Below are 20864 nucleotides of genomic sequence, written 5' to 3'. Positions count from 1 at the left end.
CCCAGCTCCATATCCTGCCCAGTCCTTTGTATGTCCATCCACATCCCTGGATTATTCTAGTTCATCACCTCAGCACCATTCTTTTTTTTTTTTCCCCCCACTAAGGCAAGAGTTGAGCCAGGTTTTATTTCCTCTCAGAATTCTTCCCTGATACCATTTGCCAGGCCTCCCAGCCCCATCCACACATTTCTGTTCCCTTTCACTCTGGGCAAAACTTCTGTCCTGTTTGTTCCCCTCTTGGGCATAATTCTCTGTCACTAACTATGGCATTGAAGTGGAGCATTTGTTCTTACTCTTCCAGCATTGTACCTGGCTGTTCAGTAGGTGTTTTAATTTTACTGCAGAAAATATAAGACAGTGTCCTTAGATGGGTATTATAATTCTAGGGCAATCAAACAATATTGAATTATTTGAATTAGAATTAGAAATACATGTTGTAGGTAACTAAGGGATTGGTAATGATTCCAGTTTCTTTTCTTTTTTTCTTTTTTTTTAAGATTTTATTTATTGAGAGATAGCAAGGGTGAGAGCGAGACAACACAGAGGGAGAGGGAGAAGAAAACTCACCGCTGCGTAGAAAGCCCAACATGGGGCTCAATCCCAGGACCCTGAGATTATGACCTGAGCTGAAGGCAGGCGCTTAACTGACTGAGCCACCCAGGCGCCCCTGATTCTAGTTCTTGATGATTATAATCAGAGTATGAGACTGGGGAGCTCTTGTCAGCCAGAGACAAGGTATAAGAACAGTATTTGGCTTCTCAGTAAAATATACACATACACACAGGTACACACATGCACAAGCACACACACACTATTTGGAAGAATTATTCCAGCTGAAGAGTACATCTCAGCTATAGGGAGAGGCAGTTCTATTTCTGGCTCTCCCACCACATGATTTTGTGACCTTACAGATCTGTCTTTGCTTATCTGAATCTGTTTCTTTTCCTTGGAAAAACAGCTCCCCGGCTCTGTCTGTGTGTGTCTGTCTCAACTCCCCTTACCACAGAGAAATGTAAATTTTAATAGCAGTTGTATTTCAAATAGCATTATATGGGATGAATTTTTAATTAATCTAAAAATGTTTCAGTAATATTATACCACCCTTAAAAATGAAGCTTTATAACTTGTACTAGTCAGGATTCTCCAGAGAAACAGAATTACTAGGATATAGAGTATATGCATGTACATGGAGACAGAGAAAGATTTATTTTAAGGAGTAAGCTCATGATTGCAGGGATTGGCAAGTTCAAAATCTGAAGAAGAGACCAGCAATCTGGAGACCCAGGGAAAAGCTGATGTTGCAGATAGAGTACAAAGGCTGTCTGCTGACAGAATGCTCTCTTTCTTGGGCAAGTCAGTCTTTTATGTAAGGTCTTCAACTGATTGGGTGAGGGATATCCACATTATGGAGGGTTATTTGCTTTAGTTGATGATCTCATCTAAAAATCCCTTAACAGCAACATCCAGGCATGTTTGTCCAAATGTCTGGGTACCACGGCCTAGCCAAGTTAACACAAAACTAACCCTCATGATATCTAAATCATAAAATTTAAATACCATTGGCAAAACTTGGAGAGAAAAATGTAATGGGTAGGAAGGACAGTTTTGTTAGAAAATTCCTAAAATTTACAATCAAAACTTTAACTATAATGGTGCCTCTGATTTATCATCATTAAAACTATGTCTTAGGTCTTACATTTAAACTTTTTTCTCATGAGAATCAGGAATTTTTCCCAGTGTGGTTGTATTATGTATCTTGCTCTCTGATTTAAAGGTTATTAAAGTGAATGCATTGCTTATCTTCTTTGTACAAGTACACATTGATAAAACAAGATTCACTATTTTTTTTTAGCTTTTTGAGTAAAATATGTGATCAACTAAATACTAAAGTAGTACTTTTTTAAAACAACCCACTTAAGATTCCTGAAGAAACTAATTTACTATTTCTGAGTATTCCTTCTGTTTCTGTAAATCACTTTTTTTGGTATAACATTTGGTAAAACTGCTAATTTCCTAAGGAATAATTTGATTTCTTAGTACTTCTGAAAGAAGTGCATACATTTAACTTAGTTTGGAAGCTTTGTAAACTTTTATTAAAAATAAAACTTATTTGGTAAGATGAAGGCAACTTGAAGATGCAATTAGGAAAGTGATCATAATGGATACGTTCTTGAATCTAAAAATATTGAATCAAATTATTGGGTTTATTTTTCAAATAGCTCTGAAAGCAATATGCCAACTAATTCTTCTGAAATTATACTATGCTGGTTCCTCTGATGTATCTACACTGTGACTTCTGAATAAATAACTATAAGATGTGTTTGGATGTAATTGGTGCTTAAAATTTGTTTGCTGGATGGTCTTGAAGTCAGTCCTTTATAATTTAGGTCAGCCAAGAAATGCCAGTGTACTAGATTAGCACAGTTCTTGCTGTTTTTGTTCAACAGCTGCAGGGTAATAAAACTGAATACTAGATAGAGCTGTATACCAAGTTACTATTATAGAATTTACATATTATGAAAGTAAAGAGCAAAAAAAATCAAGTTTTTCCATGAGATTACTTGGCTATTTGTCCATTTGTCTGTATTGTGTTTGATTTATGGCATGAATGGTCAGAAATACTACAGACTTTTTAAAATAACCTCTAGAAATATGCATGGCAAGTGTTTTGTATTTGTAATGTTATCTCACATTGTTAGGTAAAAAGTTCACTTTTTGTAAGGATAACAGACATGTTCTTAACTGTAATGAAATTTTTTTAAAAATGTGGAGGCGAGAGACAAATAAATTTTTGGAAATTATCTGTTATTTTCATCATTGCCCCACTAAGAATCTTGTATTTTTTTTTCTAATCACTGCCGCATGAAACTTTAATACCACAGATACATATATCCTGCTGATGTCCTCTGGCCCTTGGAACACAAACCATAGTAACATCTAAGATTTCTCACTTTCCATGAGAAACAGTCCCCTTGTTGAAAATAAATAATTTAGCTCTTAGCTCTTCTCCATCAGATTTAGAAATAGACTTTTAAAGGGATTCAGACTTTTTTCCCTCAGAACCCTAAGTTTTTAAGAAAAACTCAGTTTCCCCAAACTCCCTTAAAATGGTTCAAACTTTTCCATTCTTTTATTTATATCTGAAAACATCACAAGAGATTGTTGAGTAATTAGGACCTAGATAGACTGTTTTCAGAGTTTCAGGATGATAGAAACCCGTTTGATAATTAGAACTTTGGTTGGTGAAATCCAGACTTAGAGCATTTTTATTGGAGAATGTGGCCCCTGACTATATCAAATAAATGAGTCATTTGGACAATATCTATATATGTCTATAAATGTTTGGCCAAAGTTATGATTTGTTGCAATTAAATATAATTCCACTTGAAAAATCAGACTCTCTTGCTAAAGAGGAGAAATAAGATACATTTATACTGATAGGCATAGGGTTTTGATTTGTTTTATTTTTTCTCCCTAATGGCCAAGCTATTCACATCATTGTGGGAACAAAGATCTAGCTTTTGACTTAATATTTCAGAGGTAAAAAGCATTATTACATGTATGTTGTCTAGTGGTTGCTCTAGGAATTACAATATGCATTACTTTAGGTTAATAATAAAATGCCATAAAACTTGGAAACTTAGTTGCAATAAAGCTACATTTCCTTCCATCTGCTTGTGTTACTACTGTCCTATTTTTACATCTTTAAGTGCAATGATCATTTTACAACTCTTTATGCAGTTAACTTTAAAATCAATCAAGAGAAGAAAAATATATGTTCAGTCTTTTATCCTATGATCCTATGTATTGACCTTTTTTGGTGCTTTATTTCTTCCTGTGGGTTTAAGTTACCCTTGGGCATGACTTCTATTCAGCTAAGGGATTTCCTTTAGGGCAGGTATGCTAGCAGGGGATTACCTCAGCCCTTGCTTATCTGTAAATATCTTTTATTCATCTTTATTTAGAAGGAAAGTTTTGCTGGATATAGGATTCTCAGTTGACAGATATTGTTCTTAAACACCCAACATTTGAATATGTCATCCTACTGCCTTCTGACCTCCCTGTATGTGAGAAGTCATTTTTCCTCTTGTGTTCTCCATGATTTTCTTTGTATTGGCATTTCAGTAATTTGACTAGGATGTTCCTAGATGTTGTGCTTTTTTTGTTTTTTGGGGATTCTTTGGGCTTTTTGTGGATTCATGTTTGTCATCAAATTTGGAAAGTTTTCAGCCATTTCTTAAAAATTCCTTTTTATCCTTTCTTTTTGGGACCCTCATTTGCACATATGTTAGTATGCTTGATGATATCCTATAGGCCTCTATTCATTTTTTTTCTTTCCATTCTTAATATTGCACAATTCTTATGGCCTATTTAGGTTCCGTGATTCTTCTTCTGCAATCTCAAGCATGCTGCTGAGCCCCTTGTGAATTTATTTCAGTTACCGTACATGGCAGTACACATTTCAGACTGGGATCAGAGGAAGCTAAAAGTAGATGTAGTTGCTTCCTACCAGTTATATTTCATGCTGCTCTTGGGCTGTGGAATCCCTAACTATAGAGTTTCATCAGATGTGTAGATTTGTGTAACCGCTAGAACAATCAAGATCCAGAACTTTCCATACTCATGTGGTTCCCTTCTGCTACCCTTTTAAAGCTATATATCTTCTATCCCTGACCCCTGGCAACCACTGTTCTCTACTTCTATAATTTTGTTATTTCAAGAATATTACATAAATAGAATCATGCAGTATTTAACCTTTGGGGATTGACTTTTTACACTCAGCATAATTCTCTTGAGAATCATCCAAGCTGGGGCACCTGGGTGGCTCAGTCGCTAAGCATCTGCCTTCAGCTCAGGTCATGATCCCAGGGTCCTGGGATCGAGCCCTGCATCGGGCTCCCTGCTCAGCAGGAGGCCTGCTTCTCCCTCTCCTGCTCCCCTTGCTTGTGTTCCCTCTCTCACTGTGTCTCTCTCTGTCAAATAAATAAATAAAATCTTTAAAAAAAGAATCATCCAAGCTGTTTTGCCTAACAATAGTGAATACCTTTTTATTGCTGAATGGTGTTCCATGGCCTTTTACCCATTGGGTCATTTAGGCTTTTCCCGTCTTGGGCTCTTATGGACACAAAGTTACTATGAACAATTGTGTACAGGTTTTTTTCTTTAAGATTTGTTTATTTTAGAGGGAGAGCAAGCAAGGAGGAGGGACAGGGGAGAGGGAAACAGAGTCTTAGGCAGACTCTGTGCAGAACATGTCCCATCACAGGACTCCATCTCCTGACCCTGAGATCATGACCTGAGCTGAAATCAAGAGTCAGATGTTTAACCGACTGAGCCACTCAGGTTCCCCAATTGTGTATAGTTTTTTTTTTTTAATTTATTTGACACGGAGAGAGAGAACACAAGCGGGGGGAGTAGGAGAAGGAGAAGCAGGCTTCCCGCCGAGCAGGGAGCCCGATGTGGGGCTCGATCCCAGGACCCTGAGATCACGACCCGAGCCGAAGGCAGACACTCAACCAACTGAGCCACCCAGGTGCCCCTGTGTATAGGTTTTTATGTGAAGATAGGTTTTCATTTCTGTGGGACAAATGCCCAAGAGTGCAATTGCTGGGTTGTGTGTTAAGTGCATGTTGAATGTGTGTATGGTTTCAATTTTTTATTTAAATTCCTGTTAACATAGAGTGTAAGATTAGTTTCAGGAGTAGAATTTGGTGATTCAACACTTACATTTAACACCCAGTACTCATCACAACAAGTGCCCTCCTGAATGCCCATCACCCATGTTGAGTTTGATAAGATACTGCCAGACCATTTTTAGAGTGGCTATGTAATTTTACGCTCCCACCAGCAATGTATGAGTGACTCAGGTTCTCTACACCCTGGCCAGCATTGTGTGTTGTCACTGATTTTAGCATTCTGATGTGTGCATAGGGAGAGATTTCTTTTTAAGAAATCTTAAGTAATTGCAGGAAAGTTGGGAGCCCACCTGTACCTCCAGTCTCTTCCTAAATAGCATGAAGATTGTGAAGGCCTAGCCTGAATTTTAAAATTTTGAGCAGCTGCTGTGACACATATGCACATAGAGGTGATGTTGGTTTAAAAGAAGGTTATGCTTAGTAGATAAGGACGTATGGAGATCATCTTGCTCTGTGACCTGAAGACCAGGGAGCTTATGCTTTGCACAGAGCCTCCGCACCTGTCACCAGTGGGAGTGATAGCCAGTGACTGTTTCTATTTCCTAGCCTGAGAGTTTAATGCATTTGAGTAGTACACATCTGGGCACTAAGACTGCTCAGACCATATGTAGGGGGAAATGTGTGATTGTTAGCAGCAACGTAGGAATTACAAATTTGAGTTCATGCATTTTTTAAGATTTATTATTTTAATAATAATAAATAGGGTCAGAGGGAGAGGGAGAGAGAAAATCTTAGGCAGGCCCTGCACCCAGTGTGGAACTGGAAGTGGGGCTCGATCTGTGAGATCATGACCTGAGCCAAAATCAAGAGTCGGATGCTTAACCGACTGAACCACCCAGGCACCGAGTTAGTGTATTTTTTTAATCTATAGATCTTTTTGTCACAGGGACAGAGAATATGTAACTTCAAAGTACCTAGATGTTGACAGAAACTCATTAAACACTGATGAGCCTAACACTAAACTACATGACAAAAAAAAGAAAACTTGAAAAACATAGTAGGGAAAATATATTTAAATATATAAACTATTAATTATAAATAAGATCTATTTAACTATGTATTTAAAATATAAAGTTTCAAGATTTCCGCGTTTTAGGATATAAAATGTTTTTCATTCTTAGTCAGAAACTATTGTTTCCTCTAAGCCAAATTTGTTCATCATTTAAAAAATAAAAAAGCAAAACAGGAAAAAGTTGCAGAGAGAGCCTTTCGTAATGAAGAGGGAACTACCTTGTGATGGAGAAACGGAGATCTGATGAGTGCCAGTTGCCGGATCCCACAGCCTCTTGGGGGACCCGAAGGAGGCTATGCTGTGGTGGTTTTGCTCGGCATGGGTCTCCTCCTTGATGCTGCTTGTAATAACTAGACTGAACAGCTGTATCCACTTCAGGTCATTTGAAACATGTCAGCTCCAGAAGGAAGGTTGATCAACGAGGCATTGTGACTTGTTGCCCCACGCTCAGGAGGAAGCCTTTATGGAGCCAGTGCATCCCCTGGGACATAAAGAGAGAAAGGAAGAATAAGACAAAACAAAGCAAAACAAAATAGGAGATGAGCAGCCAAGTGTTCTGGAGGCAGAGAGCAAACAATTAAAAACCAGAAAGCTTTGGTGTGTGATTTGTATTTTAAATGCTATCAACTCCTGATTTTCAATAGATCATTTAAAAACAGAGTTTTCTGAGAGCTAAAATTGTGACTCAAATGCTTGCTTTCTTGCAGTTACTTCCCCTGTACTTGATATATAGCCTTTTGGTGGTACGGTTGTGCTCAGAAGACTTAAGAGGAATGAGTAAAGGAACATCTGTAATTCCAGGTGGATAATCCTCATAATCACAGAGGACATTAATGTTTAATTGTGCCAAGGACTAAAAAAGTCACAAGTGGCCCCTCTTCTCCATGAATCTACAACCACCTGTACAAAAGTAATAGAGAGTCACATAGAGAGGATCATTGATAAGGAAACATGAAGCCAAATAAGAAAATGGGCTTAGACATTTCCATAAAATACTGGTCATGAGTGTATGTTTTCAGGAAAAAGGCAAGAGTGTCTACAGAATTCTGAGTGGTGGTTATTGGGGAAAGGGAATGTTGGTTTTTCTTTATTCAAATGGAAAGCTTAAAGAAAAGACAAGGTGTTGTGTGTGGGGAAGTGGATGTTTGCTAGGAGACTTCTCAGGCATCAGGGGCTACTTTATGAAACAGGAATCACAGGACATTTACCTTGGTTTAAAGGAAGCTGCCCTGTGGTCTGTGTATATATGTGTTCCCTGTGGTCCATGTATACGTGTATTTATCACAGCCATTTAGAGCAGTGAGTTTGACTTAGCAGGTGCTAAGTAAATGGCATAAGCTTGATCGATAGGACTTTTAAAAGGCAGAAGGGATGGCTTTCCAAGGCATGGTAAGAGAAGTGTTGGTGAGAGGCTAACTGCAGAAACATGAGGGGTAAGGTGTCAAGGAAATGGAGAGATGTGGGAGCATTTTTCTCTGAAGGCCAGAGTGTTTGGGCATACATAATAAAATGGGCCTGGCATATTGCAGATAGAGCCTGGAAGCATAAGATTCTCCTTTTATGTTGCATGAGAGAATAGCCAAAGTCGGGTAAGAAAGAAATCTGGCAAGAGGCAAGGAGGTGTATCTTCATTTTGATGAAGTTGGCACATGCCTCTGAGTGATTAAAAACATGGTTTGATGTTATTGAAAAAGTTGGGCAAACTTTTCTAGAAGCAGTACTATGAATATTTTTGTTCATTGGTGATCTTATTGTGTGGCATATTTCAGGACTTCATAGGGTTTTTTTGTTTATTTTTTTTTAGAGAGAGTGTGTGTAAGTGGGGGGAGGGGCAGAGGATGAGAGAGAAAGAATCTTATGCAGGTTCCACACTCAGTGTGGAGCCCAATGTGGGGCTTGATCTCTCAACCCTGAGATCATGACCTGAGGCAGAAAGCAAGAGTCAGATGCTTAACTGACTGAGCCACCCAGGCTCCCCAAGTTTGTTTTTTTTAGGAATTTATTTGAGAGAGAGTGAGTGAGAGAGATAGAGAATGAGTAGGGAAAAGAGGGAGAAGCAGGCTTCCTACGAGCAGGGAGACCAATGCGGGGCTCGATCCCAGGACCCTGGGATCATCACCTGAGCTGAAGGTAGACGCTTAAAGGACTGAGCCACGTAGGTGCCCCAGGACTTCAAGGTTTTATTTAGGATTTGTAAGTAAGTTCAGCAATTTGTGATGTACAATTCTACTTATAATAGAAATAAAAAAATAAATATTTCAAATATGCTGACACAAACTAAAGGATAGTTTTAAATCTTAGTATAGTTCAAAGGAAATGTATAAAATAAAATTTGAACCCAGTATAATCTAACAATTCCATTTGTACATTAAATCTAGGTTATTGAGAATGAAACTCGTATTTTGATATACAATTAGTTTTTCAGATTTGTCTTTACTTAAAAGGAATCACAATAAACTGAAGCAAAAATGCATGATTTTAGATACTGATTTTTCTTCAGTTTATTTTCAAATGGTGTAGATTTTTAGATATAGTACTGTATGTATATATATCTTTTAAAGTTAGAAACCGAAGTCTATTTACCTAAGAGACAATTAGCTAGATTTTAAAAGAGAATGACCTAAGATTTTAGCATGTGTAATAAAATTAAATTTATCTCAGAGCTATTAAAACTTACAAATGTGACCCTGGAATGAATAAGTATGGCTATTTTTATAAATTCTTACAAATCGGAAAACTCCTCCCCCAAATATGTCAAGCTTAATTTTCTGCTCTGTGGAGCACAGCTAGTAGGGTAGCAAAGCCCAGTGACATTTTCCACAGTGTGAGTTGCCAATCACTAGAAGCCCGTGGCAGTGTTTAAATCTACAGCAAACGAGCTAACAACTGGTTGAAGAACGGATTATGTAATTCTTCAATATTTCTTTGTGTGGTGTTTACATCACTGTCAGAATCCTGAAGGCAGAGCTTGTGACTATCAGCTAAGGTAGCATTTTAGTACAGCTATGAGCCAATGTAATCTTTGCTTTTGCACAGGCTATTTTGGTTAACTTCTCCATCTTTTGCTAAACTCCTACTAAAGAAATGGGTATTTGAGTGTGTTCACTTAAGTCTGTGTTAGAGCTGTGATTTCAGTGGTCATTATTTCTGCAGCATGGCCGATATTAACTTTTAAGTCTCCTGGAGAGCATTAATTAGTAAGATAATATGCCTCTATTTGGGTTCTGATAATGCTTCGGTAGTTAGATGAATCCTACAAATTGAAACATTGGTAATGGCAATGGAAGAGTTAAATTCAGAGGAATGAAGAATATTGTATGATTAGAATTAAACAAAAGTCAAAGAGGACCTCTACAGTATAATGGACTGTAGGGAAAAATACTTGTATGCCATAAAACTTTATTAAGGTTCTAGAAGAAATATGACTGTATATGGTTCTATTGCATTTCCTTATTTTTTTTTCTGGATCTGTAAATGACATTGTATGTATGCGCAATAATATCTCATTTACTTGGAAATGGGGTTGAACAGAAAGGTGGTAGATGAGGACATTTTCTAGATAATTGGAACATATCCCAATTGCCAGACTTAATTTATTTTGCTTTTTAAAATTGAGTATTTATGTATTTCCCAGCCTTCTTTTAATAGAAGGTGTTGATCATAACATTTTTCTTTTGCCATAAGCATGTTACCTTTTAGAATTTAGAAAAACAATATATTGATAACTGGCCTTATTGAAGGCACTGTATTATAGACCCTGTGGGCATTTTAGAGGCTAATAGAGATCCTGAACATCTGACATTCTATTGGTAGAAATCAGTACTTGTATGACTAGTACTCATGTTTCATATGTCAATTATGATTTAGTTATAATTCTGTCTTCCATAATAGACTATGAAATCCTTAAGGGACAATATATTCATTTTTTTTAAAATGGGACTTTCAGAGAAAATCATGGATGACTGCAGTTGAGATCTCAAAGTCACTACTGTTAGTAGATTGATTTGAGTTGATAGAGATGGAAAATTCTAGAAATTCTATCCTTATTGGAAGAAAATGTGATTGTCATTGCAGTTTAATGTTGAGGAAAATTGAAATACATGGTTTTGCATTAGCACCTTTATATAGCTAAGCTAGAAGTATATTGTTAGTTTAGAAAAATATAATGCCTCATTAAAATGTTTCAAAGCACTCAGTTTGGTACACAGAAATTAAAAATATTTCCAAGCTAGCCCAGAGTGCTAACTCTGCAGTATTACCAGTATCCAATATCTCCTGCCATCTTTTGAGAAGAAATAAACACTTTGTAACAGATGGAATAGTCAGCATTTATAGTAAAAGCCAGATATTATCTTTTCTTGTTCTACCAAGTGGTAAACAGATAACTAAAGCATCCATTTTCGCAAAGGGGTTGAAATATAAAAAATAGTTCTTTTCCTTTCTTTTATTTTATGGAAGAATATATTCTCAGAAATTAGTACTTGGTTTTAATTGCATCCTTTGGAAAGCTCTGAGAATATGGCGTGTTTAAACTATGAAAATTGAGACAAAAGGATACATTCAGGAAAAAAATTCACTGAATTATTACATACACAAAGTAAACCATATGAATCTTAAGTGTACAGCCTAGTAAACATGATGGCTCCTGGGTTATACTTGTGTAACCCCCCATAGTATAAAGGTACAGAATATTATCTCTAGCCCAAAGAACTCCTGTGTCACCCTTCCTAATTAATACCCCAGAGGTAATTACTATCATGCATTTTTCCACTATAAATTAGTGTTATCAGTTTTTTGAATTTTATATAACTGCAATACCCTATGCTCAATTTTTGTTTTTGTTGTCACTCAATATTATCTCTGTAGGATTGATGGTGTTATAGGCAACAGTATTTTAATACCCTTGTGGCTGGAGAGCGGTCAATTTTACAAACAGAGCATAATATATTAATCAGTTCTGTTGATGAGAGTTTGTCTTGTTGGTGGTTTCTGGCTTTCATGAGTCAAAAAGCTGTGAAGATTCTGGTTCACATCTTTTGATGCACACACATGGTCATTCCCTAGGATGTACCTAGGAGTGCAATTGCTGATCAAAAACTGTGCATTTGTTCACCTTTAGCTACACAATCTTTTAAAGTAAGTGAACCAATTTACACTGGACCAGTCACATGTGAATTTCATTTCCTATATCTGCTAACACTAGGTTTTTACAAAAAAAGCCATTTTTCTAAAAGCTATCTCATTTTACCTTTCATATTAGTCTATAATCCATCTGGCATTATTTTTATGTTTTGGGTAAAGTGTGAGGCAGTGGTCAAGACCCATTTCTTTTTCCACATGCATTTTCAATTTATCAAGCGCCATTTACTGAAAGATCCAATTCATGGTTTTCTGCATTCATTGAGATGGCATTTTTGTCATAAATTAGGTAGCTATATATGTGCGGGTGTGTTTCTTGACTGTTCTGTTTTGTAAGTTACTGGCATAAAGTTTTTTTTCTGACACTTGTTTACTGCAAAGATGTCCTTATTTTCATGTGATACTGCTAAGTTTCTCTTTTCCTAATGTCTTAAGAGTTTCTAGAAACAGCGTTTGTTTTTTTCCATTATATACCTGGTTTCAACTCAATTGATTATTGTATTCATTTTTATTCATTCTTTTTATCTATTATCTTTGAATTTAGTTTGCTAGTCTTTTTCCCAGGTGCTTTTAAAATGTTTTTAAACTTTCATTTTGAAGCAAGTTGAATTTTAAAACATTTGCCAAAGTATTATTAAGAGTTCTTGGGCGCCTGGGTGGCTCAGTTGGTTAAGCGACTGCCTTCGGCTCAGGTCATGATCCTGGAGTCCCGGGATCGAGTCCCACATCAGGCTCCCTGCTCAGCAGGGAGTCTGCTTCTCCCTCTGATCCTCCTCCCTCTCATGCTCTCTGTCTCTCATTCTCTCTCTCGCAAATAAATAAAATCTTAAAAAAAAAAAAAATAAGGGTTCTTATAAGCCCATCACCCAGCTTCACGAAGTGTCAACATCTTATATAATAACATAATATTATACAAATATACAAACATAATATTATACAAAATTAATATTGATACAATTCATAAGCCTTTTTAAAAATTTGCCAATTGTGCTACAAATGTCCTTTTTCTAGTTGAGGATCAAATCCAAGATCATACATTGAGTTTAGCTGTCATATCTATCTTCCCTTGAGGTAGGGAACTTAGACTTCATGTATCTTCATGACCTTGACATTTTTGAGGAGTGCTGTCCATTCAGTTTGGGGAATTTCTCTGAATTTGTGTTGTCTGACATTTCTTCATGATTAAGTTCAGGTTCCTCTTTTTTTTTTTTTAAGATTTATTTAGAAAGAGACCATGTGAGTCAGGGGAGGGGCAGAGGGAGATGGAGATAAGCAGTCTCCCTGCTGAGTGAGGAGCCCCATACAGGGCTTGATCTCAGCAACCTGAGATCAAGACCTGAGCCAAAACCAAGAGTTGGTCGCTTAACTGATTGAGCCACCCAGGCACCCCTCAGGTTCCTCATTTTGGCAGGAATACTTGAGAAATGATAAGGTAATCTCAGTGTCTCATATCAGGAGGTACATAATATTGACATGTTTGATTCCTGGTGATACTAAGATTGATTACTTGATTGAGGTGGAATATGTCAGTTTTCCCCACTAATTTATATATATAAATTATAAAATATATAAATCATATATATAAATTTTTATAGTTAATAAGTATCTTGTGGGGAGACAGTTTTAGACTATGTAAGTATCCTGTGTTATTTGCCCAGTAACATTACCCTCTATCAGTGATTCTTGCTTCTGCAATAATTATTATTCTGGTGTTTGTGAAATGATTTTTTATTTGCATCATTCCTTCTATATTAATTTGAAATCTACTCTAAAAATAAGCTGTCTCGTCCTTATTTATTCATGTAATTGCTTACTTGTAGTATAGACTCAAGGATATTTATTTATTCCAGGAGATCAAATCCACTCTAGTTAGTTCACTTTATTCTAGGTTTAGCCATTGGGAGCTCCTTTAGGCTGGGTCCTTTATTCTTTTGACATGCCATCAAATTTTGAGCATTTGCTTCCTTTCTGACATTACAAGATCTTGCTGGCTCTTCTTGCCCCATTCCCTTATTCTCCTCTCTGCCTCATTCCTGAAATCAACCATTTCTCCTAGGATTTTCCATTCATTTTATTGAAGAAGGGTATTTGGAAACCAAGATCTGGGTGTTCGGTGTGCTCATTGAACTTGGTCATTGCTTCTAGGTCCTCTCTCACCTAACTGAGCTAGGACATATGTACATATATACAAACAAGCATATACACACATCTATTGTTTTTATATCTATTTGTGTCTATACACACAAACCCAAATACGATTTCACTGATAGATCTGACTTCATTCCCACATCACAGGGTTCATTCTGGCAAACTCCCCTCCATTACTAGTGATTTTTAACAATGAGAAACATCACTCTAATTATCATCAATAGATTTCATTATTAATCTGTGAATACACAAAGTGTTTTAAATTGCAATTTCATACCACTGTGAAAAACAAATCTTTAACTACAATACAGCATGTGGGTAGCCTTACGGTAAGCAAGCAAAACACTTTTTCAAAAGTTACTTAGGTTAATTTTCTTTCCTCTCCCTTTCAGTGTGGTTATATTATTACCTTATAGTGCAATATATATGAAAGGTATTTCTGAATATTAATTTCATATTCTGTTGCCTTACAGAATTATTTTATTGAGGCACTACTGTTACTCGTTAGCATTTTCCAGATGCCACATCATTCATAAGTAAAAAGGTTCACCTCTTCCTTACCAATTCTTATAACTTTAATTGATTTATTTTGTCTAAGTCCTTTTGCTAGTACTTTCAGTATAATAGTGAAGGAGATACTGTGCATATTCCCCCTATTTCAGGTCTGAATAGAAATGCTTCTAGGGGCACCTGGGTGGCTGAGTCGGTTAAGCGTTGACTCTTAGTTTTGGCTCAGCTCATGATTTCAGGGTTTTGGGGTTGAGGCCTACATCAGGCTCTGTGATCAGTGGGGAGTCTGCTTGAGGTTCTCTCCCCACTTCAACATTATACTGGTTTAATAACAAACAAGTTTTCTTTTGTTTCGAATTTATAGTGTGTTGGAACTATATATCTCTAATGGGGTCAATTTTGGTAGTATGTGTTTCCCAGAAAATTTTCCTTTTTATCTAGATTTTAAAACTTAAAGAAAAGATGTTTACATAGATAGTCCCTTATAAGTGTAGATGTTTGTAGAGTAGTTCCTTCTGACTTTTTTGCCTTTTTTCAACAGTTAATTAATCCTTGTCATTCCTTAATTTGTATAGTTTTACCTTCATATATATATATATATATATGCATATATATCCGTATATATATATGCATATATCTCTCTCTATATATAAATAATAAAGGACTCCTTTCCAGATATATAAAGAAACTCCACAACTAAAATAACTTTAAAGTGGACAGCCTATTAAAAAAATGATAAACTTTGAATTGGAACTTCATAATAGAGAATATCCACATAGTCAATAAACAGATTTAAAAACTTCGCTAGTCATTGGGAAAATGCAAATTGAAACCACAGTGTAATGTGATAAGTCCCCTAGAATAACTAAAATGAAAAAGACTGGGCACCTGGGTGGCTTAGTTGATTAAGCATCTGCCTTCAGCTCAGGTCATGATCCCAGGGTCCTGGGAAGGAGCCCCACGTCAGGCTCCCTGCTCAGTGGAGAACCTGCTTCTCCCTCCCCCTCTGCCCCTACTCCTGCTTGTGCTCTCTTTCAAATAAATAAAATCTTTAAAAAAATAAAGTAAAAACAAATAAAATGAAAAAGACTGAAAATCCCAAGTATTGGTGATGACATGAAGCAAATGGTAGTTTTATATACTGCTGGGATAATAAATGTCATACACACACACACACACAACAAACATGCATGCAGGACTGGCTGAAAAACAACTGAATTGGTCTCCAGCTTATAATTTGATAGTTTTTTTGAAGAGGATTTGTAGGAGAAAATGCTTTGGCTTTTCATTCTCTCTAAAGCTAAAGGTTGACAGAGGTGATGAGAAGGCACCAGAGGCTTGGAATGTTGGATGAGTTCTTCACGTAATGATCGAAGTTTATTCCCTAAGTCAACAATGAAGAATGCCTGTGATGGTGGTAGATGACAAGAATGGGCAAAACATTATAGAGCTCAAAGGCATGAACTTCATAAGCTGGAGTCATTGAAAGGCACCAGTATGGGAGATGTGGGATGTTTCTGACTCAGGAGAAGCTGCAATGAAAGAGGAGTCCTCATGGGAGAACACTGCAAGGAGTTCCAAGTCCTGCATCCCAGCAGTTGTCAAGTGAATGGTGGAGATTGGGGAAGCAAGGAGGGACGAATGAGGGGCACAGGGGTGGGGGGCACCTAGGATCGGTAGTCAGGCCACTCCAGGTTGGTTGGGCTTTGAAAGGAGAGCTCTTCCAGATGCACAGGCCTCAGAGTTACCAAGTCTCTCCCACAAGTGTGAAATAGCAACAGCAGATGAGTGTAGTGACAAATGGGCGAGGCCATGCAGGTAAGCGTAAGGAACAGGAAGATACCAGTAGACAATTGTATATCTTAACTAGGGAAAGGGTGTGCAAAGATAATTGAAAGAAGAAAAAACAAATGTGATAACAAAAATGTGCAAACATTTTCATCATCATTGTCACAAAAAGCAAGTTAAAATCAAAACCAACCATAAAGTTAATTTTCTTCATGTGCTAAATATGAAAAAATTTAAAATAAATTACAACCAATGACAGCAATGAAATCAAACTGCTTGTCATTCTCTGTCACAACTGGCACAATTATCCTATTCTAAGAAGACAGCTGTCAATATACATTGAGATCTTAAACATGTTGATGTCGTGGTTCTACTTCTGAGAATGAAGCCAGTGCTTAGGAATGTTGATTTGGGAAGCAGATGCTGGAGTCAGGCTATCTGGATTCAGGTTGTAGGTCTGTTTCCTAGCCATGTGGAATCAAGCAAGTTACTGAGGCTCCTTGTGCCTCAGTGTGCTCATCTGTAAGAGGAGATTAATGATAGTATCTACCAGGGCACTCCGGTGGCTCAGTCAGTTAAGCATCTGCCTTTGGCTCAGGTCATGATCCCAGGGTCCTGAGATCGAGTCCCACATTCTCCCTCTCTGCTTCTCCCTCTCCTCCCAGCTCTGTGCACACGCTCTCTTTCTCTCTCTCTCTCAAATAAATAAAATCTTAAATATTTTATTACCTACCTTGTGTTAGGAGGGTGTTAGGAGAGTTATTATATGTAAAGCAGTTAAAATAATATGCCTGCCAAATGCTAAGCACCCCATGAGACCTAGTTACTATTTTAGGTCCACAATTGCTCATCAAAAATTCTAAAGTTTTCAGAAATCAGACCTTGTTAGATTTTTAGAAAAGTAACATGAGATATTTAGGCTATATTATATAATGGCCCCCCCAGGGTGTTCTGGGGTAGGACCCAGAGTTAAACCCATTCATAATTCCATTGTGAATTATAAGAATATTCATATTGAGCATTCTAAATAATAAGTGGCTTCATATCAGTTCAGGTCAGATCAGATTTTCCTACCAAATGAGAAACAAGAAAATCCTTAAGAGAATTTTTAGAATTTGGTGTTGTCATAAGGGATTATAGATCTACATTCCATAATAAAAAAAAGTGAAATTTATCCAAAATGTATAATGCATTATTTCTTTTAAAAGATTTATTTATTTATTTTAGAGAGCATGTGTGTGTATGTATGCAGAGTGGATGAGCAGAGGGAAAGAATCTCAAGCAGATTCCCCGCTGAGCATGGAGCCAGATGCCTGGCTCAATCTCACAACCCTGAGATCACGACCTGAGCCAAAATCAAGAGTCGGATGCTTAACTGAGCCACCCAGGTGTCCCTGTAGTGCATTATTTAATAAAATGTTTACAAACTATTGAAACTTTGAACTGCTTGTTGTAATGTTAAGAAAATAAACAGAATATAGTATTGTTACATATCTAGGGAAAATCTCAGCATAGAAACATAGTCTGGAAAAGATACCATATTATTAGTAATGGCAATGATGATGTGCTGGGAATATGATTAAATATTTTTATTTTCTGTTGGCAGATTTTTAATAAAGATACTATTATGAAAATCTATCAAATAGACCTTAGTACATAGCTTTAATTGTTCTGTAAATTTGGCCATAGTAATTTGAACAAGTTGTCTTTTGTCAGTTATCTTTCCATGGTGGTAAACGTCACTATAAATCAATCTTTCGTGATAGAGTTAAATAGAAAAATTTCTTTGTGGCTCAGTCGGTTAAGCGTCTGACTCTTGGTTTCAGCGCAGGTCATGATCTCGGGGTCGTGGGATCGAGCTCCACTCTCAGCACAAGCCTGCTTTGGGTTTTCTCCCTTTTCCTCTCCTTCCCCCTTCTGCCCTTCTCTCCACTGGCACACACAAGTGGGCATGGGCACACTCGCTCTCTCTAAAATAAATAAAATCTTTAAAAAAAATAAAGTAAAATTTCTTTGAGTGTTCTAATGTGTTTTATGTGCTGAATTTCACTGACTAATTTTAGTTGCACTCAATCTACTAAAACTCAGTGTAAGTAAACTTAAGGCAAGTTTATAAAAAATAGTATTTTATATGAAACCAATAGTAAAAGTTAAATTTTATATGTTTGCTGTTTTGCTATGGATAGCATCAAAATACTCCAAATGAGCCCTCCAACATGGGAGTTCAGAAAGTAGCAAAGACTGAAAATCAGATAAACATGGTTTAAGTCCCAGTTATACTGCTTTCTTGTTGTCAAACTTGGGTAAATTCCCCAGATCTTGGTTTCCTTATTTGCAAAACAGATTTAATAACATGTCATCTGAAGATGAAGTGAGATAATTTCTATAAAGTACCACCCACTGCTTTATATTATGTGCTCAATAAATGGGTGTTCTGTTTTCCTTTCACCGAGAGCAGAAAAAAAAAAAAAAGGGAGGGGATAAAATAATTACTCTTTACTGAGCCACTGTTAAAAGCATTTGTATTAATTAGTCCTTTTCACAGTCCTCTGGAGAGGGTGTCCATAGCTTGCCCAAGAGGCAGGTGGGGGCTGAAGTGTGACATGAAGTCTCAGCATTGGACCCAGAGCCCGCATTCCTGATGACTAGATAAGCCTGCGAATGAACTGTTGGTTAAAAGATAGGATGAGGCTGTTATTCATGTGGTTTGATGTGTATATAATAAGTAACTACAAAGCTCTGTTAACGGGTTCGTGCTTGTTTTCTGTTTCTCCCTGTGTTTCAGCACCTTGTGAATGGTGCTCTGGAGCACTTTCCGTGATTACTACTCATACCTCTTCCTGGGACACTGTTGAAAGGACCAGCAAACATCCGGTTTTCTCAGATATAATCTCAGATTAATGGAGTTGTGGAGCAGATTAAACTCGTCTCACTAAAATCAGGTAAGTTTCAAAATACATTTACTCTTTGGTGATGATATCTGACATCATGACCTGCTCAGAAGTATTTCTGCTTTGTTATAAATTGGAAAGTTATAACTAAAGAGACACATGTTGGAGGGGAAAAAATAGTCTACAACAAAAAGGCATTGGTATGTGGCTGGAAATGTTTATTATTAGCTAAGCATATGCTGATGTATTTAGAGATATTTTTATTAACTTATGTAAAGTATAGGGACTTAACATCTAGTATAAGGGGAGTTTCATGACAAGCATTCTTCTTGTAAAATATAACTGCAATACAGTTTTATGAAACCTGTAATTGCTACAATCTACATTATTTTTATTGCTGTAAAATAACTGTAAAATGGAGAAGGCTATCCCCTTGAAATGGGTTGTGATGAAAATGTACCTATTGAGATTATCTTTATGCAGATCCTTCCCTAACTGTGAGCTTCCCTTACCTGTACTTCAAATGCATGTAAATTTGCTTCTGTATATCTTTTCCACAACATCAACATTTTCTGCTCCAGTATATGAAATTACCAGTCACTCTGGTTGGGATTAATTAGCAAAACAGAACTGGGATTGAAAAAAGACAGTAAAATTGAATCAGATGGCAGAATTGAAGCAGTTACTGCAGGCAATCCTGGGACAGGGGGTGGGGTGGGTTGGCGAGGAATTAAATGAGCAAAGGTGATGTGCCATCTCTTAGAAGTACACTCCAGTAGCTGCCATGCGTGGACACAAGCTAAGTGATGAAAACAGTGCTTTGGCCATGACATGAATTTATCTTGGGTGGATAGATGTTGAGAAATACAGGTCATCCAAAGGTTTTGCTTCTCAAGCATGCAAGTTATTCTGCATCTCACATACCTGAGATTCCAGGTGAGTCAGTACCTCTTAGACATAAATGGAAAGATGCTGCATATTTAGTTGGAGGACTAGATCTCTTGGAATGCATGTTCACCTTCAACCTGTGACAACTTTTCAAGTTGTCAAGTATCTTGTGAGCAATGTAGGGAAGGGATATCCCCAAAGTTTCCTGGTGAACAAAACCTTGTAAATGGAAACTGGGAAGACTGAAGGCATGTAAATGTCCCTTGATCATAGCATCGTGGCAGAGAACATGGGCTTTAGGAACAGATTAATATCTGTGGTTTGAACTCAGACTCTGCCACCTTTTGGCCATGACTTCGGCCAAAGAGCTAATTTACAAAGAGTGCTTAGTACTGGTCTTAAACAAGTGTTCAATAAAGACTATACTTAAGTGATTGTGCAAACATTTATTAGGGTTTTTGTAGATTCACTAGTCCTTGATTTTAATACTATTTTCTCTGAGGACTTAAATTTCTCATCTGTAATTTCTCCTACCTTAAATTTTCCTTAGTCTTATCTAGTCAACCATAGGAAGATATTACTAAATTTTTCAAGAATAGAAATTTTTTTAAAAAATCTGGCGTGTATTATATTTCTGAAGGTTCTTGATATTTTAAACTTTATGATTTCAAACCTGCCACTTTGTAGCATCTTGATATTGGGTCAATTACCTTCCAAATCTTTTCATCTTTGAAATGAGAATAATAGAATATCTATCTACAATAATTTTTTGTGAGTAATAAGACCTAGTGT

The 20864-nt window shown here is 36.8% G+C and overlaps 1 protein-coding gene across 4 annotated transcripts in view; it reads left to right on the top strand.

Moving 5' to 3' along the window:
* DLGAP1 (DLG associated protein 1) overlaps nt 1-20864 on the top strand; it is an 889834-nt gene that overhangs the window by 110285 nt on the left and 758685 nt on the right. For all 4 annotated transcript variants that reach the window (XM_078060566.1, XM_078060565.1, XM_078060564.1 and 1 more), the window contains exon 2: nt 19079-19235. The gene's annotated coding sequence lies outside the window, so the exon portion shown is untranslated. The remainder of the gene's footprint in view (nt 1-19078; nt 19236-20864) is intronic.

Source organism: Halichoerus grypus, chromosome 13, assembly GCF_964656455.1.
Source record: "Halichoerus grypus chromosome 13, mHalGry1.hap1.1, whole genome shotgun sequence".
Classification (NCBI taxonomy): domain Eukaryota; kingdom Metazoa; phylum Chordata; class Mammalia; order Carnivora; family Phocidae; genus Halichoerus; species Halichoerus grypus.
This window is presented reverse-complemented; position numbering and strand designations above follow the sequence as displayed.